Source organism: Bubalus bubalis, chromosome 23, assembly GCF_019923935.1.
Source record: "Bubalus bubalis isolate 160015118507 breed Murrah chromosome 23, NDDB_SH_1, whole genome shotgun sequence".
NCBI lineage: Eukaryota > Metazoa > Chordata > Mammalia > Artiodactyla > Bovidae > Bubalus > Bubalus bubalis.
The window spans coordinates 39487841-39505595 of NC_059179.1; the positions used below are offsets into that span (position 1 = coordinate 39487841).

General features: G+C 50.8%; 1 protein-coding gene across 3 annotated transcripts in view; it reads left to right on the forward strand.

Annotated features, from left to right (window-relative positions):
• Positions 1–17755, forward strand: part of GRK5 (G protein-coupled receptor kinase 5) — a 224515-nt gene that overhangs the window by 174244 nt on the left and 32516 nt on the right. The window lies entirely within an intron of this gene.

Genomic DNA, 17755 nt, shown 5'->3' on the forward strand with positions numbered 1-17755 from the left:
CGCATTCATGGTGGCCCTGACGCTGGAGGCAGCGAATCAGGGCTGCCTTAGCCACTCAGGTCTTGACTTCCGGTCAGGAGACAGAGGTAGGACTATGAACAGAAGGAATCCAGTTCACACAGCAGCTCCTCCTATGACAAGTGGGCCACTGAACACCTGCCCTCCCCTGCATCTACTGGTGAAGGCATTCACAAGGGGGTTAAACCCACAGTAGCTCCTTCCGAGTTGACAACCAGGCCTCCTCCCCTCCCTGCACTTATGGATGCTTTTGCACAGTTTTATACATTTTATCCACACGGCTTGGAAGTCCCTTGAGGAGGAGGGTAAGCCCCACCTCATTGTTCTCAGCAGGGGTCCCAGGGGTCCCAGGGGTCCTTGGCAGTTCTGGTCCCACCTCAAGCCTCGCTGCCCCCGGTGATGTTAGGGAGGTCCCAGAGGCCCATGCAGTGATGCGGGCCCCTCGGGCTGCACTGAGCCCTCGCCTGGAGCAGCTGTGCTGGCCTGCGGGCCACGGGCCCAGCCCCACCCCAAGGTTGTCCCCTGTGGCACTTCCTCCTGCTTCTGCTGAGCCAGCACCCCAGTTACTTCCCTCCGCTGTTTCTCTGCTTCTGCTTCCATTGTAATCCTACATGCCCCTTAATGGAATGGCAGGCCACCCCAGGGCCTTTGCACTTTTCAGAAGCAAGAGGATTCATGTTCATCAGCTCTTTCAGACGCTGGACAGGGCTGGCTCTCTGCACAAGGCGTGGCTCTGGGCACACCCAACTGCCTGCTCCATCTGCAGGGACAGACCTGGGGACCCAGCTCACTACACAAACTGCACCCAGATGCTTAGACGGCAGTACAGAGAGTGTCTGCACCCCATCTCACCAGTGACCCCTACCCCACCCCCAGTGACCCCCCGACCCTACCCCCACATCTGCTGGTCTGGCTGGGATCTTTGCTGAAGATGAGGTGGTTCCTTGGCCGGCCTTCTGGCTCCTTCAGCTCATCCTAGGGCTGCTGCAGGGAGTCACTTCCCTCTCTCCCCACTGGCCAGCCTTGACCAGAAGCCTCTGCTCTTGGACCCTGGTCTGGGCCCCCAGACCTCGCTGCCCCTGCTGCGCACTGCCTATGTCTCCTGGAGGGATGGGGCCCAACCTCCCCCTCAGCTCAGAAGGTTTTACAAGTGCTCAGAGCTTGCCAACATTTTTTCCTTAAGTACTCCTCAATTTTAGAAATTTAAACCACACCATATGGTATGGCCCAGGGGCCTGGGGGAGGTGGTCCAAGTGGTCTGGGGGTTGACTGTTTTCCTATAATAAATTTTGCGCTGCCGGCCAGGTCCTTCCTGTAGTCACTCTCGCAGGAGCCTGTGTTCCTTCTCGGGGCTGCAGATGCCCCAGCAGCTGGGAGAGGAGCCATGTGGCTGAAGCCCCAGCTCTGAGGCCTCCGAATGACCCCCAGGACCCTTGTCCCCAAACCCAGATAATCTTTACCTCACAGTCCTCCTCAAGGTGCAACTCATGTCTCGGCTCCAAGCAGCATTTTCCAAAGGGTAGACGGGGCTTTCCTGGTGGCTCAGTGGTAAAGAATCCTCCTGCCAATGCAGGAGACACATGACTGATTCCTGGGTTGGGAAGATGCCCTGGAGGACGGCATGGCAACCCACTGCAGGATTCTCGTCTGGAGAATCCCATGGGCTGAGGAGCCTGACCGGCTACAATCCATGGGGTCGCAGAGTTGGACATGACTCAGCTACTAAACAACAATGGACACTTATCATTTGAGAGGATCTGTGAAAAAAACTGACTATCACCGACTCATGGACATGAGTTTGAGTAGGGAGGCCTGGCGTGCTGCAGTCCATGGGGTTGCAAAGAGTCAGAAACGATGGAGCGACTGAAATGAACTGTGAAAAAAACACGTCTGTGGAGAGTTACTTGTGGACATGACTTTTCCCCGCATCTCTCCCTTGTAAAGATTTACCCAGTGTGTGAGCACATTAAAGGCTCTTGAGAGGTAAAGAAACCAGCTCAACTGATAACAAAGCATTTCCCAGACTTCCCCTCCCCCCCTCATAATTTCACATCCTGCTGAATACATCTGGGGCTGCAGAACGCCTCCAGGGGTCTTCACGACCTGGCCTCCAGCTTTTGCTCCCAGAGCCCCCAGGCTGGGATCTCCAGCCGCCACCTCCCAGTCTCATCTTGACATGCCCACCTGGTGGTCACCTTTGTCCGAGCTGTTCCCGGCAAGGCCTCTGACCTGGAAGGCGCTCCGCCAACTCTTTCTCCTTCTGTGTCTGCTCCATCGCACAGAGCCTCCTCTGCCTCTGGTCAGAAGCCGTCGCTCCTACCTGCTGCTCTGTTGTGCTTCTGCAGGGCCCTGGGGTTGGTGCTTCCACAGCCCCAGGGGCTGGGTTCTGAGGAGCCCCCCTTACAGAGGGGGCAACAGCGCATCACCAGATGGGCCGAACGCGGTCTGACAAGAGCAGTGGTGGACAGCGCACAGGGAAGTGAGGAGGGCCGGGGGGGCGCTGTCCTGGGCCAGCCTGGGCGTGCGAGGAAGGCTTCTGAAAGTTGATGCAACTGAACCAAAGTTTCACGTGGTAGCGCACAGGGAAGTGAGGAGGGCCGGGGGGACGCTGTCCTGGGCCAGCCTGGGCGAGCCGGGAAGGCTTCTGAAAGTTGATGCAGCTGAACCAAAGTTTCACGTGGTGATGAGGAAGCCAGGTACAAAGGGAAAGAAAGGAGTGGGGCCTTTCCTGTGCAAAGGTCCCGAGCAGGGGGTGTTTGGCAGAGTCTGGAGATCTTTTTGATTGACACGAATGGGGAATGTGCTCCTAGCGTCTAATATACACGGTTCAGAGATGCAGCTGAACGTCCTCCAATGCACAGGATGGCCCCCCACCTAAGAATTATCTGGGCCCGAAATGTCAGTAGCGTTGAGGGTGAGAGGCCTTCGTGCGTAGAGGGGAATGGACGTGTGTTGGCAGGGAGGTCTATCCCCAACCCCTAAGCTGAAAACGTCTATTGGCAGGCTTATTTCTAGTAGGGGGACAGGGACCTTCTGGGAGGCAGGGCTTGAAAAACCATGGTGGGGCGTTTGCACCATCCCAAGGGCAGTGGGGAGCCCCGAAGTCTCTGAAGGCCATGCGCAGCCCAGGTTGGTCTCTCTGGCCCTCGTGTAGCAGAGGAAGGGGAAGAAGAGGACTTAAGGCAGGAGGCCATCCTGGGAACTGCTGCCATACCTGTGGAAATAGACACCAGGCCCTTGGGAAATGTCAGGCAGAAGGAGCTCTCAGGGGATGACAGGTGTGGGAAGTCAGCAGAGGGGGCAAGGGGAGTCTGTGCTTTCCACCTTGAGTCACTGAGTGGGTGTGGGTTCCCCCAGGAAGGGCAGGGTGCTCAGGACGGTGGCCGGGCTATAGCTCTCTGGGCAGAGATGGTGGCATCTGTTCTGTGTGCCCCCTCTACCCCACCCCCACCCCCTACAGCACTGGACACGTGGCTGTCATTCATTGTAAGTTGGTTTGAATGAGACAGGAGGGGGCCCAGGAAGCTTCCCCCCATGAGCCTCTCCCCTCTGCCCACTCAGATCTCTTTCTGGGAAGCTGACACTGAGCTGGCTCGTGTCCCCCAGAGTCTGACAGGGGGTGTTTGCTGGGAGTCTGGCTGGCACATCCCTGCTCAAAGTCAAAACTCACTCCCAGAGCTGAAATCTCTCTCTCTCTCCAAACCCCAACTTGAAGGCGTCCATCCCAGGGACTAAGTCCACTCGTTGGATGCTGCCTAGAATCCTGCGTCAGTTGCCCACACATGGCCAGCTTTGCTCTGGGGGCAGTTAGAGGACACCAGCCTGGGGTGGGTTTTGGGATGGGCCAAACGCTATTGAGATCTGACTCAAAGGCAGCAGAGTGCTTATGTGGAGGCGAGTTTTAGAACCAGGTAGACCTGCGTTGGAAGCTAGGCGTGGTCTCTTTTAACTGAGCGGCCTTGGGAAGGTTCCTTAACCTCCTGGAACCTCAGGCTACTCCTCTGTCAAGTGGACCGGGTACCCTGAGGGTCATAAATACCAGCCAGGACAGAGCCCAGGAGCTGGTACGCACAAGACCCTCCGTCGGTGGTGGCTCTCCTCTGACTTTCCCCGTCCTGGTCTGTGTTTTTCAAAATCAGGCCACTGAATGATGAAATCATTTAGACATGAACTCCAGCTGTGGAGCTGTGAGAGGCCAAGAAGGGGTCCGGAGGGCCCCCAGCCTCAGAGGGCTGGCCAGAGAGGCTGGACTCCTTCAAATGCAATGCCTTAGTCAGGATGATTAATGCTAGTTGCCACAACAAACAAACCCCAAATCTCAGGGGCTTCACACACCAAAATTTCTATTTCATGCACACTCTGACCGGGTCTCTTCTGCGTAAAGACTAGGGGGCCTGGCTGCTTTTGTGTGTCCATCACCAAAAGGGAAGGGGCAAATGAGGGAAGTACATGAGCTTTAAATGCCTTGGTCCGCATGTGACACGTTACTGTCTCTCCCCAGCCCCTAAGCTGAAAACGTCGATTGTCAGGCTTATTTCTAGAGCTGGTGAGGCAGTCATGAGCATGGCGTGGTCCATAAATATGCTTAGGCTTGTCAGCTCAGAGGAGCTGCCCAGAGCTGGTCGAATCAGACATGCGTTGGGCTCTGCCTTCCAGGCACCTACAGATCAGAGGTGAAACCTGCAGCGGATGTTAAGGGGACAGGGTTGCTCTGAGCTGGGGGGTGGACCGGGAAATACTCTTAATTATAATAATAAGTAATAGTAAATGATCCTAAAAAGAGTATTACACACCATTCATCACTACAGACAGCGTTTAAAACATACTAGTTTATGGAAACTTCCCTGCCAGTCCAGCAGTTAGGACTCTGTGCTTCCAATGCAGGGGTTGAGGGTTCGATCCCTTGTTGGGGAATTAGATTCCACATGCTGTGTGGCATGACCAAAAATTAAAAATAAATAAAATAAAAACAGAAAATAAAATACTAGCTTATGGAGATATAATTCACACATCACAAAATTCACCCTTTTAAACACACAGGCCAATGGTTTTTAAAATTGTTGCAGAATTGTGCAACTATCACTGCTATCTGATTTCAGGACATTTATCTCTCCCAACAAAAACCCCATTCCCATTAGCATCACTCCCTATTTCCCTTTCCTCCCACTCCAGGCAACTGCTAATCTCCTTCCTGTCTCTGTGGATGTGCCTATTCTGGACATTTCATATAATTAAATTCATGTATATATGGACTTTCGTGTCTGACTTCTTTCAAGGTTTCATCCATGTTGTAGTGGGTATCAGTATTTCTCATTTCTTTTTATGGCTGGATAGATAATATTCCATTATGGATAAGCCCCATTTTATTTATCTCCTCATCAATTGACAGACACTTGGGACATTTCTACTTTGGGGCTATGATGAATCATGCTGCTATGACCATCCATGCACAAGTTTTTGCATGAACGTGTATTGTCGTTTCTCTTAGGTATGTACTTAGGAGTGGAATTGCTGGGTCACATGGTAACTTGATATTTCATCAGTTGAGGAATGACTAGGCTGTTTTCAAAGTGACTGCACCAGCTGACATTCCCACCAGCAGGTTATGAAGGTGCCAATCTCTCCACATCCTCTCCAGCACTTGGTATTTTCTGTTTTGCTTTGTTTTTGTAATAATTCTAGTGGATGTGAAGTGGTATCTCATTGTGGTTAGATTTGCATTTTCCTCATGACTAATGATGGAGACGGTGATGGCAACCCACTCCAGTGTTCTTGCCTGGAGAATCCCAGGGACAGAGGAGCCTGGTGGGCTGCCGTCTATGGGGTCGCACAGAGTCGGACACGACTGAAGTGACTTAGCAGCAGCAGCAGCAGCAACATGACTAATGAGCACCTTTTCATGTGCTTATCAGCTGTTCCTATATCATCTTTGGAGAAAACTCTATTCAAATCCTTTGCCCATTTTTAAATTGGGTTGTTCATCTTATTAATGTTGAATCCTAAGAGTTCTTTTTATGTTCTAGGTACAAGTCCTTTATCAGATGATTTGCAAGTATTTTCTCCCATTCTGAGGGTTGTCTTTTTACTTTCTTGCTGGTGGCCTTTGAAACATGAAGATTTTTCATTTGATGACATTCAGATTCATTTTTGTTACTTGTTTTTAAATGACTTTTTTCATGTTGTCATATCTGTCCTTGTAAAAAAGGCCTGTTTTCTTTGAATAATTTTATTCATTTTTGGCTGTGCTGTTTTTGTTGCTGTGCAGACTTTTTCTCTAGTTGCGGTGAGCGGGCTTCTCATTGCGGTGACTTCTCTTGTGGAGCGCGGGCTTTAGGGAGTGCAGGCTTCAGTAGTTCAGATGCTTCAGAAGTTGCAGTTCAATAGTTGCAGCCCCTAGGCTCTAGAGCACAAAAGTTATGGTGCACAGGCTTAGTTGCTCTGCAGTATGTGGTATCTTCCCAGATCAGGGACTGAACCCGTGTCTCCTACAATGGCCGGTGGATTCTTGACCACCGAGCTACCAGGGAAGCCCAGGCTTCAGTTTTTCGAGGATTACGGTGTATATGGAGAAACATGAGGTCCATAAATCTCTCAGAGCCCATTGCCTGCTATGAAGAATAGGGCCAGGTCTGGCCCTTCACCTGCACTCCAGCCCTGCTCCTGGTCGACATGACGCTGTTCTTTAGGCCCTCTGGGTACAGCACTGCAATTACCTGCTCTTGGGTTTTTCTAGCAGCTCCCCAAGATGAGTATTAGTGTAACCACTTTACAGACCAGGCACCTGAGGTTTGAGAAGGGAAGGGACGTTGGTTTAGAATAGCAGAGGCAGGGCTTGGAAAGAACTCCTTAGGATCCTACTTCACAATGCTGCTTGTAGAACATTTTACTCTAGTTCATTTTAATTAGGCCCATGAGCAACTGTGCCAGGGCTCCACCCCGGTCACTAAGGCCAGGCAGGTGGCACCCAGTTTCAATGTGGTTTTGCTAGAAAGTATCCGTGGATTCCAAGGGAAACTCAGACCTGGCAGAGGGTCCTGTGGAAAGGACCCTGCATGGGCTTCTTCCAACAAATGAAGTGGGCAGGTGGGCCGGGACAGGCTTCTGACGTGAACCAGCTTGGCATCCTCTATGGGATGCTTGGAAAGCCCCGGAGCAGGCGGCGCTTAGAGGGCGTTTCTTGCGGGAGGTCCGCTGGCAAGGCCCACAGATGCAGGCCTCTTTGTCTCTGTGAACAATGATAGGCTAAGCAGGGCAGTTTGTTCTTGTTAAGGGGGAAATTACCCATCAGCCTGAGTTGCTGCACAAAAGAAATCTATTCCTAGTGCTTGTTTGGCTCTCTGGAAAACATCCACCTTTTATAAAGTAAGGAGCTTGAATGAAAGGAAATAATAATTACTCCAAGTTCCTCTTTCTCTGGCCCCCCTGCTCACAGCCTCACTTCACTGGCGCCTCCTCCTACCCCATCCAGGCAGCGGCATGGGATCCCAGCTAGTGCAGTCAGGCTACCTTCCTGGTAGGGGACAGCTCCTCGGCCTCTGGGGCAGTCAGAGGCTTCAACCTTTGTCCTCGGGGCACATGGAACCCTGTTCTGCCACTTTCCAGCTGGGCATCCTTGGAGCCTCAGTTTCCCCATCTGAGTGTGGGGATGATCGCAGTGGTGCTCAAGTGGGCTCCTTTGTCTTAAAATCAACTCATCTTTTAACTTAAAATAAATATTTCAAAAGGAAACTTGGTATCTGGAATTGCCTGGAAAGCCAGTATTGATTTGTTGTACATAAAGATAACAGGAAAATTTGACATTACATCCTAGATGGATGCTGTTTTGGTCATCTAAGGCTCTGAGCCTCCTTTCTCTTTGTTTTGAAGGGAAAGTAGCGAGTATTAGAGACAAGTTAGCAAGATGGCAAGTAGCATCACACTGAGACTTTCTTCTTGATGATGGAAGACTTGAAGGAAAACTGAAAAGGGAATACTTTTTTCACCGAGTGATTCAATGTTATTTAATTGTGTCCTTGCACCTCCAGGCTAAGATCACTTCATCACCTTTGGAAAATGCTGGGCTGTCTGCCTCCTAACTGTGATGCATTTGATAAATGCTGGCTTGTTGTTGGAAGAGATAGCATGACCTAAAGCAAAGGGCACTGGACTAGGAGTGGGGTCACTCTTGAATCTCCCTTCCTGGGGTCTGGGGCCTCGAGGAGCTGGCTCAGAATTGGCCTAACCATCTAACCAAAGCTTGGTCTCCGGGGCAACCAAGGCCATGGAATATGGGCAGGTTTGGCTAAAGCCTCCCTTCCTAGTGCCTGCCATGTCTTCCATGGGGTTTGAGCTCCGAGCCAGGGCCTTGGAGCCAGCTTTTCGTCTCTGCTAAGATCACTTGACTCTTGTCTGCCTCTCAAGCACCCAGCATCTCCATCCTGTTGTCAGTGAAATCTGGTCAACTCAGGATTCACCTCTGCTTGAACCCCTCCTGAGCAGGGCCTGACTAGGTGGCCAGCTTCACCCTGGGTTTTCCCACTTCCTATCTCAGCACTGCAGAAAGCCTCAAGGGTGGAAGAAGATTGAGAAGAACACTTAAGAAAGGAACTTCCTGGGAACGGCTCTTACTGTGAGCCAAACACTGTTCTTAGAGCTTTAAATAACGCACTTAATCCTCCATTTTAAAGATGAGGAGATGAAGACACAGAGAGATTAAGTAACTTGCTCAAGGTCACACAGCTGGCATGAAGGAAGCCGAGACTTCAGAGTCTGTGCTCTTGACCCTTCCCTATTCCTGCTCTCCTAAGAATCTAACCTGGCTCCCTGCCTTGTGGTCACACTTCCTCTTGATTGAAGAGCTATTAGTGAGCAGGGAGCTAGGGCGCTGTTTTGAAGAGCAGCAGGGCTCCTGGGTCATTTCAAGTTTCTGCAGCCCCCAGCACTATAGTGTTCCCTACGGAGGGTCCCTGCTGCTGAGCCATGCTCAGAATGACGGTCTGGGCCTGCAGGAGTCCTGGTGTGCTGGGAGATGACCCTTATAGCCCACTCTCAGGGACCATTCTGTCGGTTCACCCCAAAGGGAAGGAGACGACACCGCCTAGAGCATGATCCAGCTCCTGGGGATCTCAGAGGCCCCCCAGTCCAGGGCCTGGCCACAGTTTCAGCTGTAGACTTCCTGATGCTAAGATGCGTGGATCTGCTGTGGTTGAGCAGGCCTTTGGCTCTCTTCTCCATCCTAGGCCCTGGCTTTTAGAAGAACACTTAGGACTCTTTGGAACTCAGATTTTGAAAACTGCTGGGCTAAGCCAGACTCCTCATGCCCTAGATGAGGGAACTGAGGCCCAAGAGGAGCCGGGTCCCTGAGGGTCATACAGCTGGAAGAGGAGACTGGAACATCCCTCACCGGGCTTCCCACTCGCCTGTGCTAGAAGGGTGGCACAGAGACACGAATAGGAAAGCTTCCTGGCCTCGTTTCCCACCTCCCACCCCAGCTGGCCTGCAGCGGAGCCTGAATTCCCATGAGACTCTCATTCTTTGGATCAGTACTTGTCTAAATGCTGTGCAAAACTGAGAAGGCCACCGTTTAAGTATAGGTGGCTTCCCAGGTAGTGCTAGTGGTAAACAGCCTGCCCGCCAAGTGCAGGAGATGAAAGAGTTGTGGGTTCGATCCCTGGTTCAGGACGATCTCCTAGAGGAGGGCACAGCAACCCACTCCAGTATTCTTGCCTGGAGTATCCCATGGACAGAGGAACCTGGTCGGCTACAGTCCTTAGGGTCACACGACTGAAGCGATTTAGCACAGCACAGCCCTTGAGGGTATCACTGAATCTAACCCTCTCACGCTCCTTTACTAAGGGTGGATATAAATGAGGGAGGCGGGGCAAAGTAACATTATTTTATTTTTTTGAAAACCTTTTTTTCCAGATTTTTTTTTAATGTAGACTATTTTTAAAATCTTCACTGAATTTGTTACAATATTACTTCTGTTTTATGCTTTGGTTTTTTGACCGTGGGGCATGTCCAACCAGGGATCGAACCCCCACCTTCTACATTGGTAGGCAATGTCTTAACCGCTGGACCACCAGAGAAGCCCTAAGTAACATTGTTTGAGCACTTACTGTATGCTGTGTGTTTTAAACCTCTATCTCATGCTGTCTTCATGACAGTCCTGTGTAGTAGACACAATTGTCCCTGTTTTACCTTGGAAAAAGGGCTTCATTAAGAGTAAAAGCTGGGAGAATTGAAAACAGGGACCAACACAGATACCTGTATGCAAGTATCCATACCAGCATTATTCACAATTGTTGAAAAGTAAAAACAAGCCGTGTCCATCAGCGGATGAATGGATAAGCAAAATGAGGTCTGTCATACAATGGAATATTATTCAGCCATAAAGAGGCATGAAGTCCTGATACCTGCTAGAGCATGAATGAATCTTGAAAACATTAGGCTAAGTGAAAGAAGAAGTGAAATGAAGAAGTGAAAGTTGCTCAGTCGTGTCCAACTCTTTGAGACCCTATGAACTGCAGCACGCCAGGCCTCCCATCACCAACTCCTGGAGTCTACCCAAATTCATGTCCATTGAGTCGGTGATGCCATCCAACCATCTCATCCTCTGTCATCCCCTTCTCCTCCTGCCCCCAATCTTTCCCAGCATCAAGGTCTTTTCAAATGAATCAGCTGTTCACATCAGGTGGCCAAAGTATTAGAGTTTCAGCTTCAACATCAGTCTTTCCAATGAACACCCAGGACTAATCTCCTTTAGGATGGACTGGTTGGATCCCTCAGATAGACAAATTTATTTCTCCCCGCCAACTTCCCTGGAAAACACACCCTCTCTGTCTTTAGCCTGATGTCTCGGGGCTCCTCACAGCAGGCCAGGACATGCCTATCCAAGTTCCTCTTCCTTTCTTGTGACCTTCCAGGGCAGAAAATGGGAGTCTCCTTTGATGCTGGTGGAGCCAGCTCCGCCTCTGATCCCCATTCCTGTGTGTGTGTGTGTGTGTGTGTGTGCTATTTCCTTCCCAGAATTCCTCTTTAGAGAGTGGCTGGATACAGTGAAGCCAGCCTCAGGCTTCCTGAGGACAACCTTCCCGCCTTCAGCACTGCCCTGGATGGGCAGACACTGGTCTCTGACCATGGGTCTTGGGCAGAGAAATGACATCCTGGGGGTTTCAGTCGAGTTGCCCAGGATCTTGAAAGATGCCTGCCTTCCTTCACTCCCGAGCCGCCTGGAATGTAATCTTCATGGGAGAAATGTTTTCCTGGGCCAAGGTATTTGCAACACAGCTTCACACTGAAGCCGGTCTGGAGTCTGTGGACTGGAGGGTGACCTGGAAGATGGAACACTGGCTCGCTGTGCCCTTGCCGCTCATGAGCAAGGAATGAGAGATACCCCGGGGTGTGAGCGTTCTGCACCCCGGCCCCATCGGACCTGGGCCTTACTTGTGAATTACCTGCTCGTGACCATCCTGACCCGGAGCGGAGTTGGCCAGATCCAAGCCCCTCGCCAGGAAAAAGCCTGCTTCTCTGGATCCTGAGCGCCAGCCCTCAGCCTGTGTAAACACCGAGTCATCTCCCAACGCGAGCTCTGGGCCCGCAGTTCTTGACCGGGGATTATCAAGTTGACAGAGCCCGGCTGGCCTCTCGCTCCAACGTCCAGGCACATTTCGTTTTGTTAATTATCCGCTTTTGCTTTTGACGTAAAAAAGTCAAGGTCTGGGTCAGGGCCACTTGTGTGTTTTCCTTTCTTTCTCATTAAAGTTGCCCAGCTCTCAGGGCCTCTGGCTAAATTCTACTAGTGTTTAAAAGTGCTCTCACTTCCTGACCTCTAAAAAATCCTTCATCCTGATTTCTACGAAGCCACTTAAAAACAGCAAAGGATGTAAGGGACAACATGCTTTACATCCCAGGCTGCTCTTCCCTCTGTGGAGGGTGAGGGCTGTGTTGCACCACTTCGCTGACACAGAGAATGTGACCCTTTGTGACCTGGGGTGGCCAGGTCAGCCACCCTCTCGGGGCACCCTCCGAAAGGGCTGGGACCCCATGCAGGGCCTACTTGTTCAGAGGACTTCCTGACCCAGTAGCCCTCCACCAGTGGACGGTCTCTGTGAGCCTGCTCTCTACCATCTTAAATTTGTCTAGAAAAGTGTCAGTTTTGCCATAGGGTTAGGGTTGTGTGCGTGCTAAGTCACTTCAGTTGTGTCCAACTCTGCAACCCTATGGACTGTAGCCTGCCAGGCAAGAATACTGGAGTGGATTGCCATGCCCTTCTCCAGGGGATCTTCCTGACCCAGGGATCAGGCAGGTTCTTTACCACTAGCTCTACCTGGGAAATGTTAGAGTTAGGGTTAGGATTCTTTCAGAGTGCTGGTCTTCTCATTGTCTGGCCACATTCCTTTCATCCTCTGAGCCTTGATAAGACCTCACTTTGGCCATGAGGTCACCTCTCTGAGCTCATCCTTCAAGGGGCTGAGAGCCCACAGCACACTTGGCCACCCTCACTCCCCACCAGCCTTGAACTCCTACCATTGGCCAAGTGAGTCAGTTTATGAGGTCTTTGGGGTGCGGCTCATGACCTGGGCACAGAACAGACACTCAGGGAACCTGTTGTAGCTGATGGATGGTGTCAGCTCAGACCCTTGCAGGAGAAACACCGGGCTCCTTGCTTCCCGACTTGTATCTGCCACAGCACAGAGAACCTCTTAAGTCTGCTCACAAAGGCAGCTCCTGTCCCCTCCAGTATCTTCCTGGCAGACTAACCAGCTAAACCCAGGGTCAGCCCCGAATTGGTATGAGAGATCATTGCCCAAAGACTTAAGGAGATTGCCAGGGTGGCCGCATATTCTGTCTGCGTCATAATGGAACCATGGGCCTTACAAAGGACACTGGGCTGCTTCCTACCCCAGTGTCAGAGCAATGGCCTTCCTCACCTTCTCCAGCCACGAGAAGCCCCAGAGAGCCCTGTGAGCCTCTCAGACTCTGGGTCTTTGGCTGTTTATCATAGAAAGATAAAGGTGCAGAGTGGCCGTCAGGCAGGAGGTGGATGCCTGGGTGCCCCTCTGGAGAAAGTTTCCTTCAAGACTGAGTGCCGTCTGTCAGAGACAAGGGAAGATCCAGGTTTTGTGGCAGCTGAAGCTTAAATAACATTGGGGGAGAGTCTTCTTTAAGAAGAAAGAACAGAACATTAGGTACCAAAGTGAGTATTTCCTGAGAATGAGAAAAGAAATCACAATGGACGCCTGTAGCCTTGGAGATTCGGTGCTTGTCACCTGAGATCTCCATTTCCTAAAAGTGCTTGTGCAGACTTGCTTCTTCTCCTACGGAGAACACTCGGTTGCTCCCCGGACTGCAAGTAAGGGGCCCCAGAGCTTCAGCTCCCTCTGCTTCGGGGTGAATTACTTCTGAATGGAGACCACACCCCCCTGATGGTCAGCAGCAAGCCTCACCTCTCCTTAGAGTGTGAGAGGAGCTGTGAGACTTGTCATTTTCCCAGTGTCTACCCCAAGGACCTCCAGCCACCAGCTGCCTATCCAGCATGTGTCTCTGCCCTCGGGGGCTGCATCTGGCATGGTGCTCAGGCCACATGGTCCAGCAGCTTCGTTGCCCACGTGGACACCCAGGAAGTAGCTCATGTCTGGGCCGAGAGCCACAGGATGCAGTCATCTGGCCTAGTCAGGCCCAGGAGCCATAGTCTCACAGCCCCTTTGCTTGAGAGCGCTTGGCTGGGCTGGTTCACTTTCCCAACGACCAAGATAACCAAACCCTGCCTTTCCCTTTGGTTCTGTTCTTGTCTGGGGCTCGTTGGTTCATGCCTGCTGCCTGGCAGGTGCGGAAGACGAACTACTCCAGATGGACCCAGGCTCCGCGGCCCCTGGCTTCTCCACACGGCACTGAAGGTTTTGATTAAAAGGTGGAAGAACGGCGCTTTCTCTTCCTGTCAGCCAGACCTTAAATCAACCCTGGAGTGAAACGTTGTCCAAGGCTGCTGATCGGCAAATGCACTCCGTTGTCTGCCAGTTGTGATCGTACAAGCAGGTTTCATTTCCAGCTGGGATTTGGGGGTTGGAATGAGCCCTGCTTTGCCCACCTCCTTCCCGGTCTGCTTTCTTCACCCAATTCCTGTTCCTAGTGTCAGGCAGGCTGGGCTGAGGTAGTTTTTATGGAACTTGGAACCAGCCAACTTGAGTGGGGGGAGAGAAGAGGGAGGGGAGGGGGAGACTTTGGAGGGTCCTCCTCACCACCAGGCCCAACTCCTGATTTTACAGATGGTGAATTTGTCTGGAGTCTTGGTGGCAAGTGGCAGATACTTAACTCCCAGTTGCTCAAAGGAGGAATTTATTGGAAGCGTGGGGGGATACGGTTAAATGAAACCATCAGAGAGACATGACTCTCCATGGGCTCAGGAACCCATAACCCCAGGTTGCTTCTCCCAAGGCAGTTCCAGTTTCCCCCAGCCACCCTCAAGCTTCCAGTCCACAGTTTCCACCCCAAACAAACACTCCAACTGGTTGTAACTAAGAAAATCCCAAAGAACTGATTGGCCCAGTTGGCTCAAAGGCAGGAGGTAGACCAGATGACCTCATGAAGGTATTTCTGCTTTGAATGAACATATGCATACACATTTGGTGAACCAATGTATCGAGCACTGACTGTGTTCAGAGCACATTGTAAGTTCATTCCAGCAAAGCAGAGTGGAGAGATGGCAGGCTTTGGAGCTGCACAGGCCTGGATTTGAACCTCAGGTCATCTGTTTATGAACTGTTCTGTCTATGGGCATGTAGAGTCCTAGCTGCTTGCCAAGGGCTTTACTCAAGTTCAGATGAGACAGGAATAAACAACATTTCTGCCCCTTGAAGAGCTCCCTAAGGCTCAGCATCCACGAGCCCCACCTAGGGCATCTTTCTGGGGAACGATGGAAAATATGAATTCGCGGGAAAAGTCACCTGGAGGGGCCAATGGCTATCAGCCAGCCCCTCTCCCAGGCGCCCATGATGCCTCTAACCCTGGCTCTGCTAGAGGCTGATTCCCACCCCTGCCCCCGCCCACGGCTGGGCCCAGGCAGCCCCATGTGCAGAGCTTCCCACCATTGACGCAGATCTCTCCGTCAAGGGTCAAGGGGCGGCCAGGGTATGACTGTGGGAGTGCCCCTCCCTGGTTCCTGTCCTGGAGGAGAAGTGAGTTGGCCCCCCAACAAACAGTTGCCTCCAACCTGATATGGGTGGGACAGGCAACACCCCCCCGCTGCAGGAAGCCACCTGTTTGGAAGGGAGCAGACCCCCTGGTTCCCCTGTCTTCCAGAGTGTCTTGCCTCTCTTGCTCAGCTTTTCCTGAAAATCAGGTCTGTCCACATTGAGAAATTGCAAACAGTTTACATGGGGAATGTCAACTGCCCACATATGAAAATATACACATCATTAAGCCCTAAGTGCTTGCGTCTGGAGATAGAGCGGACAGTCTCCTGGGCTGACCTTTTGCTCACTGATGGAACTGCTGCTAATGAGCAGGGAGCTCCTTGGAGGGATGTTTTCATATAGTGAAGCAAAGCATACGCTGGCCATTAGCCTGAGTGTGTGTGTGTGTGTGTGTACACAACAATGCAATACAAACAGTGCTTGCCAAAACACACAACGTCCACTGCACCTCATTATCCAGCCCCACCAGCCTCCAAAGAAGGCTTGCTCTCCAAGGCGGAGTTACATCCCTACTCACTATTCGAGAAAGACTATGGCATCCTTGGAGGACCTGTAGTGCTCAGGGATAAGGCTCTCTGACCAGACTGCCTGGTTTTGAATCTTGTCTCTGCTCCCATGCTAGCTGTGTGATCTTGGGCAAGTTACTTAACTTCTCGGGGCCTATTTCTGCATCTATCAGATGGACCTGATAAAACTTTTGCTGTTGTTATTCAGCCATTCAGTCATGTCCGACTCTTTGCAACCCCATGGACTGCGGCATGCCAGGACTCCCTGTCCATCACCAACTCCTGGTGCCTACTCAAACTCATGTTCATCACGTTGGTGATACCATCCAACCATCTCATCGTCTGTCGTCCGCTTCTCCTCCCACCTTCAATCTTTCCCAGCATCAGGGTCTTTTCAAATAAGTCAGTTCTTCACATAAGGTGGCCAAAGTATTGGAGTTTCAGCTTCAACATCAGTCCTTCCAAGCAATATTCAGGGCTGATTTCCTTTAGGATGGACTGGTTGGATCTCCTTGCAGTCCAAGGGACTCTCAAGAGTCTTCTCTAACACCACAGTTCAAAAGCATCAATTCTTTGGCAATCAGCTTTCTTTATAGTCCAACTCTCACATCCATACATGACTACTGGAAAAACCGTAGCTTTGACTACATGGACCTTTGTTGGTAAAGTAATGTCTCTGCTTTTCAATATGCTGTCTAGGTTGGTCATAACTTTTCTTCTAAGGAGCAAGCATCTTTTAATTTCATGGCTGCAGTCATCATCTGCAGTGATTTTCAGTTCAGTTCAGTCATTCAGTTGTGTCCAACTCTTTGCAACCCCATGAATTGCAGCACACCAGGCCTCCCTGTCCATCACCAACTCCCGGAGTTCACTCAAACTCACGTCCATCGAGTCGGTGATGCCATCCAGCCATCTCATCCTCTGTCGTCCCCTTCTCCTCCTGCCCCCAATCCCTCCCAGCATCAGAGTCTTTTCCAATGAGTCAACTCTTCGCATGAGGTGGCCAAAGTACTGGAGTTTCAGCTTTAGCGTCATTCCTTCCAAAGAACACCCAGGGCTGATCTCCTTTAGGATGGACTGGTTGGATCTCCTTGCAGTCCACGGGACTCTCAAGAGTCTTCTCCAACACCACAGTTCAAAAGCATCAATTCTTCGGCACTCAGCTGTCTTCACAGTCCAACTCTCACATCCATACATGACCACTGGAAAAACCATAGCCTTGACTAGACGGACCTTTGTTGGCAAAGTAATGTCTCTGCTTTTCAATATGCTATCTAGGTTGGTCATAACTTTCCTTCCAAGGAGTAAGCGTCTTTTAATTTCATGACTGCAGGCACCATCTGCAGTGATTTTGGAGCCCCCAAAAATAAAGTCTGACACTGTTTCCACTGTTTCCCCATCTATTTCCCATGAAGTGATGGGACCAGATGCCATGATCTTCATTTTCTAAATGTTGAGTTTTAAGCCAACTTTGTCACTCTCCTCTTTCACTTTCATCAAGAGGCTTTTTAGTTCCTCTTCACTTTCTGCCATAAGGGTGGTGTCATCTGCATATCTGAGGTTATTGATATTTCTCCCAGCAATCTTGATTCCAGCTTGTGCTTCTTCCAGCCCAGCGTTTCTCATGATGTACTCTGCATATAAGTTAAATAAACAGGGTGACAATATACAGCCTTGACGTACTCCTTTTCCTATTTGGAACCAGTCTGTTGTTCCATGTCCAGTTCTAACTGTTGCTTCCTGACCTGCATATCTGAGGTTATTGATATTTCTCCTTGCAATCTTGATTCCAGTTTGTGCTTCATTCAGGCCAGCATTTCACATGATGTATTCCTCATACAGGTTAAATAAGCATAAAACCTACTTTGAGAGATTAAAAAAGATATCCCATGGAAAGTTCCTAGGACTTAACATATAATAGGTGCTCAAGAAATCACAATGATGATGAATGTTGTCAGTGGGAAGTGGGATTGTGTGGAAGGCCCTGCAGGCTCAGAGAATCATTTTGGATGAGGTTGCATTGGAAAAAGGTTTTGGACAGGATTTGGACAATGAGCC